At 44.4% G+C, this 12,947-nt stretch overlaps 1 non-coding gene across 1 annotated transcript; it reads left to right on the top strand.

The window, feature by feature from the left end:
* The first annotated feature begins 1,442 nt into the window (after positions 1-1,442).
* On the top strand, positions 1,443-1,576 carry LOC141425369 (U11 spliceosomal RNA). The gene has a single exon (XR_012450423.1). It is a non-coding gene; the product is annotated as a U11 spliceosomal RNA (small nuclear RNA).
* The last annotated feature ends 11,371 nt before the right edge of the window (positions 1,577-12,947 follow it).

The raw sequence follows: 12,947 nt of genomic DNA, 5'->3' as shown, positions 1-12,947 counted from the left end.
AATTATATATATTATATATATTCAGTACAGAGGATTGAACCCAGGGCCTTGTGAATATTAGGCAGGCTCTTTCCCACTGAGGTACATCCATTTGTTTATCTATTTATAATTTTCAAGACAGGGTCTCACTATGTATTCCAGGGTGGCCTCAAATTCGTCATCCTCTTGACTCAGCCTTTCAAGTACTGGGATTACAGGTGTGCCCCACCACACCTAGCTTATATTAAAAGTGGAAGCCAGGCATGGTGGTAGTCCCAGCTCTTTGGAAAACTGAGGCTAAAAGATCACTTGAACCCACAAGTTCAAGACCAGCCTGGGCAACGTAGGAAGAGCCCATCTCAAAAAAAAAAAAGTTGAACTGAGTATGAATGATTCCATTTTTATGCCATTTCAGAAAAGGCAAACTATAGGGCAAGAGAACACTGGTTGCCAGGATTAGGAATATAGCACTAGAAATAGAACCAAAAGAAGTTTTGAGGGTGATAGAAATATTTTGGTTATGGTAATAGGTACTTGAATGTATGATTTTGTTAAAATTCACAGATAACGGGGGGGGGGGAAAGGTGAATTTACTGTGTATTAATTATAACTTAATAAGCCTATTATGTGGAGAAATTATAGAAGGTAAGGACTTTAAAATATTTTAATTACATAAGTAACACAATAAGAAGAGAATTCATTATTCTCTTTTTAAAAATTCCTGTCACTGCCCTCATCCTGATCTCCTCCCCCTTCCCAGAGGTAATGGGATAGGTGTTCTTCCAGATCTTTTAAAATGTAAACACATATACACGCACTGGCTTTTGCACTGATACTGCACGCCGACGTGCTCTCTATCAATGATGGGCTATACCACATTCGGCACCATATGCGCACACCATATGTGGCACGCTGCTTATCCCTAGATGTCGGTGTTCAGGCCGCTACCAGTTTTAGCTCTTCCTCTGGAAGGCGGCAGGTCAGGTCCAGGGTGGATGGCTGAGTGGCACAAATCTACGCATTTTCAATGTTGACAGGTTGGGATTCGTGTCGGCCCCAGACAGAAACCCACAGCCGCCTTCCCGCAGCGCGATCTGCGCGGAGCTGTTAAAACCCCCGGAAGGAACCCGCGGAGCACTGCGGCCGGCAGCAGATTCCCAGCCAGCTCCCGCAGCCGCTCCTCCCGCCCCGCCCTCGGCGCCCGCCAGCGCCCGCCAGCGCCTTCCCAGCAAGCACTGCTCAAATTTGCATATAAACGCCCGTCCTGGCCTTTACTTCCAAATAAAAACCAAAAGGAAAATAATAGATACTCTTTGTGAACGCTCCCCTCCTGCTCAGAAGATTCTGGAGTTCCGTCCTTAAATTAAGGAATACAGAATCGGAAATTGTTTTGGCTGTGTTTTCACCTATACCAAAAGATGGATTGAGTAGCACTGCCACTCTGTTTGTGGCAGTACTTGGGCAAAAAGGGCTTCTGTCGTGAGTGGCACATGTAGGGCAACTTGAGTGCTCTACGTGCGGAATCGACATCAAGAGATTTCGGAAGCATAATTTTTCGACTTTTGGGCAGCTGGTGATCGTTGGTCCTGGCGCCCTTTTATAGAGTTGGCTAATAATAGTTAGGTTTGTTTTTTTTTTTTTCTATCTCTTTTGGAACTTCTGTGTGTTGTAGTTCTTTTCTCCCCAGTGTTTGAAAGCGCTTATAGTTTTTTTTTGCTGTGTATTTGCCAAGAGAAGGGCTTTAATTTCCACTGGTTGTGATGTTTTTCCTTTCAAACTCGGGTAGACGCTAAGAGAAGCACCGCCAGCACTGGGTCTTTGTTCACAATGTCGGTGGTTCCTGCCTGTAGTAATCGTAACTATCCAGGAGACAGAGATCAGCAGAATCACGGTTCCAAGCCAGCCGGGGGGAATGGTTCAAGTGTAATCCCTGAGTTCAAACCCTAGTACCGCCAAAAAAGAAAAAAGAAAATTGAGGTTTAAGCAAGCTAAGTACTATAGTGTTTAACAAAGGGCACTATATTCTGCACCAAAAGGAATATCCCTACTCCTTCGGATGCCTTCACTGATTCCCTCACTGAGGATCAGAATGTTGTATTTCACATGTAAAATATTTGTTTAATATATAAAAACATATTTTGAATAATATTTTATATATACCAATATTAATGTTCTAAAGCAGAGTGGATGCTCTTTCTAAAGCTTTTGTCTTTTAAAGAGAAAAAAGCAATAGTTCCAAACAATTAAGTAGCACTCTCCCACTTCTGATAGCAACAACTTTTCTGGACAGCAACTCAGCAACAGGCACCAAATTTAAAACCTTTGTGGGGCAAAGGTAATTCTAGCACTTCTGAGGTGGAGACAGGGGGATTGCTAGTTAGAACCCCGGTCTGGATTACATAGTGAGACCCTGTCTGAAACAAAACAAAAGAAAACCCTAAAACCTTAACAAAATTCATCTCCTAGGTATGAATCCTTATAGGTAAAACTATGGTTTTGTTTCTTGTTTTGGTACTGGGGTTTCAACTCAGGGCCTACCTGCTTGCTTGGCAGGTACTCTACCACTTGATCCACTCTGCCAGCCCTAAAACTGTTTCAGAGGAGATTTCGCTGCTGTGCTCACACTTTTAATTCCAGCTACTAGGAGATGGCAATTGGGAGACTAGAAGCTCAAGGCCAGTCCAGACAAAAAGTTGAAGAGGCCCCATTTCAACTGTAGCTGGGCGTGGTGGGATGCACCTGTCCCCAGCTATGCTTGGAAGAAGGGCTGGGGGCATGGCTCAGAGGATAGAGCACTTGCCTAGCAAGTGCAAGGCCCTGAGTTCAAACCCCAGTACTGCCAGGAAAAAAAAAAAAGAGTGGTAGAAGGAAAAAACTTCAGTTATGCTGGAAGCATAAATAGGAAGATTGCTGTCCATGCCAGTCCAGGCAAAAACATAAACACATGGCCCTATTTAAAAAAGCACAAAAGGACTGCCTAGCAAACACCACACACACACACACACACACACACACACACACACAAAGGGGAGATTTAGCACTTAACCTCTCACTGCTTATAGTTTTGTGAGGAGAACAGCAGAGTACAGCACTGAATTTAGTGTCTAGGAAAGTGTTCCTGAGACAGTCACCTCAAAGCTAAAATCTACAGAATGAATAGAAAACTACTAGGTGAAGGGTGGGAGAAGGGCAAAGCAAGCAGAAGCAAACCCATAAAGGTGGAGACATGCTTCCTTACAGGACCTGAAAGACCAACATGGCCAAAGAACAACCATGAGGTGACAAGGCAGCCACACTGTCTCCTCAAGAGGCTGTTGAGACCCCGTCCCAGGGCTATGAGTGTTCATTACATTGTTTTTAAAAAGCAAAAGAAGTTAAAATGACCTACATAAGTATCAAACTCTTTCTGAACATTATACCACTTACAAAAGATTATTTCAGAATGGATCAAAGACCTAAACATAATAGCTAAAACTATCAAACTCTTAGAAAACAAAAGCCCCATGACATTGGATTTGGCAATGACTTCTTGGGTATGACAACCAAAAGACAGCTGACAAAGGAAAAACTGGGCACTGGGATGTGGCTCAAGTGGTTGAGCACTTGGCTAGCAAGTGTATGAGGCCCTGAGTTCAAATCCCCAGTACCACCGAAAAAAGAAAGGAAATTAGACTTCATCAAAATTAAAAACTTGTTTATTGAAGGAGACTATGGAGAGAATGAAAAGACACCTACAGAATGGGAGACCATATCTGTAAATCATACATCTGATAAGGGATTAATATCTAAAATATGTAAGGAGGTTCTACAACTCTAACAAATAAACAAACTAAATACAAAAACAGCAAAGGAGACCAGGTGGTGGTGCACACCTGTAATCCCAGCTACTCAAGAGGCAGAGGATCAAGAGTTCTAGACAAGCCTGGGCTACATAGCAAGACCCTATCTCAAAATAAATAATAAGGGCTGGCAGAGTGGCTCAAGTGGCAGAGCCTGCCTAGTAAGCATGAGACCCTGAGTTCAAACCCCATTGCACACACAAAAAAAGATAAATAATAAATAAAACAAAAAAGTTTTGGAGATGGGTGGCGATGGCTGCATAATTTGAATGTACTGATGCCACTGCACTATATTTTAAAAAATGATTAAAATGTGAATTTTATGTTTATGTATATTTTATCAAAATAAAAAAATTAATGTTAGAAGTGAATAAAATAAAAAATTGAAAAGAAGTCTATGAGTTCAGTGATGAAGGCCTGGGGTTCAATTCCCAGCACTAATAATAATAACAATAATAGCAAAAATAATAAAATTGAAAAGATGGCAAAGAAGGATTTTAGGTGTGCCTATGGCTATGACATCCCTGGCATTGGGCTGGGACTTACATTCCAGGGGGCAAGGCTCACACAGTGCCCAGTATGGGGCAGACACTCCTAACTGTAGCTGCTATGGTCCCCATCACAGGTGAGGAGACTGAGGCTCAGAGAGGCCTTAACTAAGGTCCTTAGCCATCGGAGGCTGAGTTCTGTGAGACAGGAGGGTGGTCAGTGCTAGCGGAGTACTAAATCCCAGCTGGCCTTTATTGATTGCTTACTAACCCAGACACAGTTGTGAGACCTATTCTGTACGTGGATCACTTCATTTTCTCTTCTCAGCCCCACTTTGAGCAAGGTACCTTTCCCTTTCAGTCACAAGGATACTAAGACAGAGGCCTCATCTCGCTCAAGGTCATGGAGCCAAGCCAGAAGGATTTGAGTCTTATCCTCTCTGACTCTTAAATCAGAAGTCAGCCTTTTGCTTTGGTCCTGGAGCTGGACTGTGGGTGAAGGTTGGACCTGCATGGGGAGGAGGTGACTCACCTTCTTCATCTTGATTCATCCCAGATTTTTTTTTTTCCACCAACTAGCAGAACTTCCTCCCTTTCTCTCTCTCTCTCTGCCTCCTTTTCTGATTCACTCCCCATCTGTCGGTGGTTTCTGGCTTCTGAGATGTGGATGATACAAAAGAGAGGACAAGCTGTGGGGGATGGGGAGACAGACCCAAAAGTGCAGGCAGTCCTTAACAGACAAATGGTTTTTAGTGCTCTCCATGCTGCAGGCAGTGTTCTAGGATTTGGGTCCTCTGTGACTAAGAAACCTTACTGCTGTCACAGAGATTCCATTACAGGGCTTATAGAGAGGGGTTAGAGGAGAAAGGAGCTCTGTCAGGTGTGAATAAGGCACTAAAACAGATGTGACAGAGAGTAACCAGGGAGGGGGCACTACTTGAGACCGTGAGAACAGGAAGGCCTGGGGGATGGAAAAGAGGCAGCTGAAGACCTGGAGGAACAGTGTGCAAGCTGGGGAAACAATGTGTGCCAAGGCTGTGAAGTCCATGTGTTGCAGGAACACTGAGAAGACCAGTGTGGAACAGCAGCAGGACAGAAAGAGAGTCAAGGGAAGATGTCAGTGCCAGGTCATTTAGCCTTGTGTACATTAATGACAAGTTCAAATTTGGCTCTTAGGGGGTGGGGAGGCCATTGGAAGAAGGAAGACAGACAAAGCAGCAGGACAGGAAGCAGGAGACCAGCTAGGAGGCTCTGGTGTACCAGGGGCAGGTGATGATGGCCTTGACCCAGTGGAGTTCAGAGAAGAGGTGTGTATGGGGATCTATGTGAGGTGACTGTGAGATAAAGGCGCCGTTCCCTGAGGTCATCCCTTGTAGGAGGGCATCAAAAGATGAATTCAGGTGTGGACATGTTGGGTTTGGAGGGTCAGGGGCTGGCTGAGCAGCTGGAGACTGCTCCAGACTGGCAGTCGTACCTGGGAGGAGAGATCAGAGGACCCCAGGCTATACCTCCTCACAGATGAGTACTGAGAAGTTAGATGGTACTTGAAGCTTGTTTTGTTTTGCTTAGTTATCAACATTTGCAAGTTCAGAGATACCAAATAACACCTGCCTCCTCTTCCAGACTGCATGCTCTGGCCTCACTGGGCCCATGTGCCAGGAAGGACACAGCAATAGAGGAGCTGTGGCCTGTCCAAAAAGGGCTCAAACTCTCCAGATGGTCAAACCCCAGCAGGCCTGTTATAGACTCCACTCAAGGCCCGGTCCTGGAGACACTGGAGTCTTAACCTCTGGCCTGGGCAGGAAGGAGGTGACACCACAGAAAGAGAAAAATACACCCTGGACTTCATATGAACTCACAGAGAGGGGAAGCTCTGTGGCTTCACAGCTTTACAACCTGGATCTGTCCCCTAACTGCACAGAGCCTGTCTCACCTCTTCTGGAATAACATTGGCCACCTAGAAGGGAAATGCCCTAGTGGAATTCTGTCTGTGGAGAGTTCCACACATTATACCAGCACAGACAAAAGGCTCAAGAGATGTTGGCTGATTTTTCCTCTTAATCTGTGGCAGGTCTCAGGAAATCACAATGGTGAGGCTACAGCATGGACTGAGGGAAGCAGCTCAGACTCTGGCTGTACTACTTCTCACCTATGCAATCTCAGCTTTCCTACCTATGAGATAGGGCCCTGCTGGCAATCACCTTCTGGGGATTAAATAAATGTATACATATGAAATGCTTAACGCAGGGTCTGGCATTCGAATTAGACATTCTTATTACTGCCACTGCTGCTGTTCTCATCTGGCTTGTAACAAACAAATTCATGACCAGCCAAGCCATGATTCTTAACCTACTAGCCATGATGGTCATCTAGGGGCATTAAAAAAAAATTCAGCCTGGCACCAGTGGTTCATGCCTGTAATCCTAGCTACTCAGGAGGCAGCGATCAGGAGGATTACTGTCCAAAGTCAGCCAAGGCAAATATTGTTCAAGCGACCCTATCTCGAAAATATCCAACAAAAGCCAGGCTATGGTGGATCATGTCTGTAATCCTAGCTACTCAGGAGATAGAGATCAGGAGGATCAAGGTTCAAAGCCAGCCTAGGCAAATAGTTCAAAAGATCCTATAAAGGGTTGATGGAGTGACTCAGGGTATAGGCTCTGAGTTCAAGCCCCAGTATTGCAAAATAAATAAACAAACAATAGGGACTGGAGATGTGGCTCAAGAGGTAGAGCTCCTGCTTTGCAAGTGTGAAGCCCTGAGTTCAAACCCTGGTCCCACCAAAAAATAAAAATAAATAAAAATATAAACAAACAATAAAAAAAATTAAATACCCAACACGAAATAGGGCTGTCAGAATGGCTTAAGTGGCAGAGCGTTTGTCTAGCAAGCGTGAGACCCTGAGTTCAAACTCCAGTACTGCCAAAAAAGAAAAAATTCAGACTCCAGTCCCGCCAAAAAAAATTCATAACCAGGTGTGGTGGTATGCACCTATAACCTCAGCACTCAGGAGGCCTAGATAGGAATATCTGGTTTCAAGGCCAGTGTGGGTTATGTTGAAAGTTCTAGGCCAGCTCTAGTGAGATCCTGTCTTAAAAAACTCAAAAAACTACGTGTGTACAGTGCACATAAGTAATCCCAGCACTTGGAAGGTTGAGGCGACTTGGCAAGAACCCATCCCCCCCAAAAAAAAAAAAAATCATGTGTGAGTCTACCCCAGAGATCTGGCTTGAGTTCATGTGGGCTGTTCCCTGGTTTGAGTATTTCATACAGTCTCCCCAAGTGAGTCCACATGCAGCCAGGGACAGGTGCTCCCAGTAGAGGGAATTAGGAGCTGTGAGGGCAGCTGTCTGTGTTCCCATCCCACCACATAGACCTTGCTTAACATCTATGTTGGGAAAGTCTCTTAACTTCTCACCCTAAAAAGAGTTAACAATAGTACCTGTAGGATCAGATAGATCTAAAGTGTTTAGGGTAGTGCCTGGAGGGTAGCAAGCTCTCAGCAAGTCTGGACAGCACCCCACAGTCTTCCTACTCTTGACAAACTGGCTGGCAGCCATGAAAGGCCTGTGTCCAGCTACAATCTCCCCAAGGGAGCCTGGAAATCTTTTTTTTTTTTTTTGTACTGGGGTTTGAACTCAGAACCTACACCTTGAACCACTCAACCAGCCCTTTTTTGTGATGGGTTTTTTCGAGATTGGGTCTTGTGAACTATTTGCCCGGGCTGGCTTCAAACCTCTATCCTACTGATCTCTGAATAGCTAGAATTATAGGAGTGAGCCACTGGTGCCCAGCTGGACCTGGAAGTCTTAAACTGTACACTGAGACTTCCCCTAACCCTGCTGGTTTTCCCCAAAGTTATTTTTGGTCCTTCTATCGTCAGTTTTTTAATTTACCCAAATGAACAGAATGGTGGAGTGGCTCAAGTGGTAGAGTACCTGCCTAGCAAGAGGAGGCCCTGAGTTCAAACCTCAGTAATGTACAAAAAACAAAAAATAAATGAACAGAATGATCTAAATAAAATTGCTTAGCAGAGAAATCCCTAGAGTACTGGAGGATAAAACTGGACACCCAATTTTTTTTTTCCTTTTTTTGTGATACTAGGGATTGAATTCAAAGCTTTGCACGTTGCACTCTACCTCTTGAGCCACATCTTTTGTTTTTGTATTTTATTTCTGAGATAGGGTCTGGCTAACTGTGAACTCTGGGCTTCCCTTGAACTCTCTTGATCCTCCTGCCTCTGCCTCTCAAAAAGCCAGGAGGTATCCACCTCCAGTGCCCAAAAATCCTTCATAGTAAAAAAGGAAGAAATCTGGGAATGTAGCTCATGGGTATAGCACTTGCCTAGCATGCACCAGGCCCTGGGTCCAACCCCAGCACCACAAAAAAAAAAAGAAAAAAAAAAAAAAGAAAAAGAAAAAAAGGTTTTTTTCAATGCCTAGGAAACAGAAAAAGTAAGTGTAACATGAAATTGTGTATTCGTGATAATTCATCAAGGTAAAGGGGAAAATACATAGAAAAAAGACTGGAAGGAAATATATCAGATATAAATAGATGTTTTTTTCCCTGTGCCTCTCCATCCTTTTATGAACGTCACAATTTTCAGTACTCAGTGTGTAATTACAGGAAGAATAGTAAGTGAAAGAAAAAAAGCTTTCAACAAAAATAATCATCTTATTGCCTTATGCTATATTCCTCCCTTTTAGCAAAAAATCTTTTAACTGTCTCCACTCTGTGTTTTTTTTTTCAGTACTGGAGATTGAACCCAGGGCCACACTCATGGTAGGCAAGCACTCGAACACTTCAGCTATACCCCTAGCCCATTCCTTTTGTTTTTTATTTTGTTTTTCATACGGGGTCTCCAACATTGCCTCCTGCCTCTGCCTCCCAAGTAGCTGTAGCTGGGATTTCCAGAGTATGCCACCACATCTGGCACCACTCACTGATTACTGATTTTGTACTTCTCTCACTTACTTTTCTTTTTTTGTGGTTCTGGGGTTTGAACTCAGGACCCATACCTGAGCCACCCCATCAGCCCTTTTTTTGTGATGGGTTTTTTCAAGATAAGGGTCTATGAAGCTATTTGCCCGAGCTCTCTTTTAACCCTGATCCTACTGATCTCTGCCTCCTGAGTAGCTAGGGTTACAGGTGTGAGCCACTGGTGCCTGACTCTCACTTACTACTTGACCCTCTACGATTTGACCTTCTCCCCAGAGATGGAGATGGAGAGGACTTCCCGCCATCTGCAGGATGATCAATGACCTTTCAGTTGCCAAACCCAGTGGCTTCTCCTTTTTCCTGACAGCGCTCTCTGCAGTATCTGATATTGCTGGAGGCACCCCTCCTTCGGAAACTCCTTGCATGCTCAGTGGGCTTCCATTCTCTTCTATGTCCAGAGAGCCAAGCATTCCAGACATTTCTGGTTGGTCTATGCAGGCTCCTCAAACATTGGTGCTCCCCAGGTTTGGGCTTCTGGCTCCTGCCCTCTCTGCACTCTCTTCCTGGGTGACTCCATCTACTCTTGGCTTTGGTGGGCCCATCAACATGACAAGTCCCAAATACAACCCTGGCTTCCTGCCTGAGACCAGTCAATCCACTTCCTCTGGACACCTCCATCTGGATGTCCTGGCAGGACTCCAGACTCCACAAGTTCATTTCTTTCTAGTTTCCTTTCATTCCCAATTTGTCAAATAAACTCTTCCTGCTCTGTTCCTTCAACTTGGAATCAACCTTGTCTCTTTGTGACCCTCAACCCTCCCCACATCTGGTTGATGACTAATACTTTCGGTCCAATTTGGAAGTTGATATACCTGGATTATATCAATTTATGGCTGATGGGTTCTTTTCAGATTTTTTTTTGGGGGGTTGAACTCAGGGCTCAGGTTTTCTAGGCTTGCTAGGCAGGTGCTTTACCACTTGAGCCATTCCACCAGCCCTTTTTTGTGTTGGGTAGGATCTCACAACCCTTTGCCAGGGTTGGCTTCAAACCATGATCCTACTGATCTCTGTCTCCTGAGTAGATAGATAGGATTACAGGCAGGAGCAAAGCCTGTAGAGAAAAAGAATCTTAGGCTGTGAGACCTGTAAGGTCTCTAAGGGGTATGATTGCAAAGCAAGCAGACATTGATGTCCTTGATGCTGCCAAAGTTGGGACTTGTGACAAAGTCACATAAACAAATTGTGCTTATGGAGAAAATTTACAACCACTTTTGCACCCAGTATGAAGGCCCTCAGTGTCGTTTTTTCATCCCAGTCTACAACTCCTCATTGTTGATATGCTCTGAATTTGCATTGCATAAGGCTCTCACTCTTTCCTGCTTGGATGACCACACACAGCAATCTTTCCCAGCTTCCTTTACTTGGTTTTTCCCCTCTCCACTCCATATTTTATTTATTTATGTATTTATTTATTGTGAGATGGGGTTTGAACTCAAGGCTTTGCATTTGCAATGCAGGCACTCTACAGCTTGAGCCGCACCTCCAGTCCTCCACTTTACTTTCTAAAATGGGAATGGACGACTGAAACTAGGGCCTCCTCGTGCATGCTAAACATGAGTTCTACCATTGAGCAATATCCCCAGTTTCCTCCACCCCCGTCCATATTTTCTTACAACTTATCTGATCATTCATCCATTCATTCCATCAACAAATATTTGCTATGCATTGAACTCTGCTCCAAATATTGAATGAGGCAGGTGATAAAGACTGACATACAATAGGTCAATACATAATCCTGAGGATTTCTTTTTTTTTTTTTTTTTTTAATTCATATGTGCATACAAGGCTTGGGTCATTTCTCCCCCCCTGAGGATTTCAAATTGTGAGGATTAGTCAGATGTGGTGGCATACACCTGCAGTCTCAGATAACCTGGAAGCTGAGGAGAGAGGATTTCTTGAGCCTAGGAGACCAGCCCGGATAAGAGAAAGAGACTCTGTCTCAAAAAAATACCAAGAGGACTGCTGGAGTGGCTAAAGTAGCAAGTGTGAGGCCCAGAGTTCAAACACCAGTACTACAAAAAACAAACAAACAAAAACCACTAAGAAACCAGTTGAGGGCTGCTATGGAGCTATGCAGGTAGGCACAGGGATGTGAGAGATGGTAGCTAGGTCATAGGGTGGGAGTTCTCTCAGATTTCTCTGTAGTGATCATGTCAGGGGCCCTGATAGAACCAGAGATGACAATGATAGAGAAGAATGTGGCTGGGACTCAACATGAGACTGGGAGCTTGGGAAAGCCTGTGAGGAATGAAGGATAGAATGAGCACTGAAGACCTGAAGGAGAGCTTTCCAGAAAAGAAAGAGCCACTGAGGCCCAGGGTGTCTGGAGCACAGTGATGAAGGGCAGGGGAGCAGAGAGTAGAAAGGAGGTCTTGCATCATGCATGGCAACCCTGGTGAGGGGTCTGCTGTTATTCTAAGTAAATGGGGGGTATTAAAGGGTTTTTAGGGCTGGTAAGTGGCTCAAGTGGTAGAGCACCTGCCTGTAAGCGTGAGGCCCTGAGTTCAAACCCCACTACAATCAAAAAAGTGAAAATTAAAATAAAAATAAATAAATAAATAAATGGTTTTTAACAGGGAGGAAATATAATGACTATCTCTTTAAAAGATTATTTGTTCTAGGCTAGGTACCAGTGACTCTTGTCTGTAATCCTAGCTACTCAGGAGGCAGAGATCAGGAGGATCAGAGTTTGAAGCTAACACTGGAAAAAGTTTGTGAGACCCCAATCTTGAAAAAAAACTGTCATAGGACTGGCAGAGTGGCTCAAGTGGTAAAAGCACCTGCCTAGCAAGTATGAAGTCGAGTTCAAACCCCTGTGCCGCCAAAAAAGATTACTTGTCCTAGGGTGTCTAGGGTACATAACAATTGAGGGTGGGGTGGTAGGGGTGCTGAGCACAAGAAATATCTGCAGTGGTATAGGATAGTCCTGTGGACTTGAACAGAGTGTTAGGGTAGACGGAGAGGACCTTAAAACCCCCACTGAGCTGGGTGCCAGGGTGTAAGCCTATAGTCCCAGATACTGGGGAAGCTGGGGCAGGAAAATCAGGAGTTCCACTTGGGCAAAATAGGCAACATAGGGAGACTCTCAAACAAAACAAAATAAACTCTTGAGGTGGTGGGGGTGTAGTTTAGTGGTAGAGTGTGTGTTTACTCAGCTTCAAACCTAGTTTCAATCCTCAGCACCGAAGAGAAGCAAATCAACAACAACAAAAACCCTTGGGTACTGACTTCCTACAAGGTAGCTCTCTATGGCAACCATCTGGTTCCAGCCTCCCTCTTCAGCCCCATTTCCCATTATTTCCTACTTATTTGTCTTTGCATATGGTTTGTTCTTTTTGGAACACTTTTTTTCCTCTTTGATGAAGTTTCATTCATTTCCTGAGACTTGGCTCAAATGCCAAGTCTCCTCTGTGGAGCCTTTCAGGAATCCTCTAGGGAGAGTCCTTTGTACCTTTTCAGAGCTGTTTGTACCTCTAGGGTAACACCTGTCACACGGTACAGCCCTGTGCCCATTTACAATCTGTCTCCAAAGGTGGACCAATAACTTTTGGAAGGTAGGAACAGGGTTTTGCTACATGTTCAATGAGTGTGTGATGCATAAGCAAAAGGTATAGATGTTCACACCAGGGAATAGTTCACTAGA

Source organism: Castor canadensis, chromosome 7 (assembly GCF_047511655.1).
Source record: "Castor canadensis chromosome 7, mCasCan1.hap1v2, whole genome shotgun sequence".
Classification (NCBI taxonomy): domain Eukaryota; kingdom Metazoa; phylum Chordata; class Mammalia; order Rodentia; family Castoridae; genus Castor; species Castor canadensis.
Note: the sequence above shows the minus strand (reverse complement) of the source record. Positions and strands in the feature narration are given on the sequence as shown.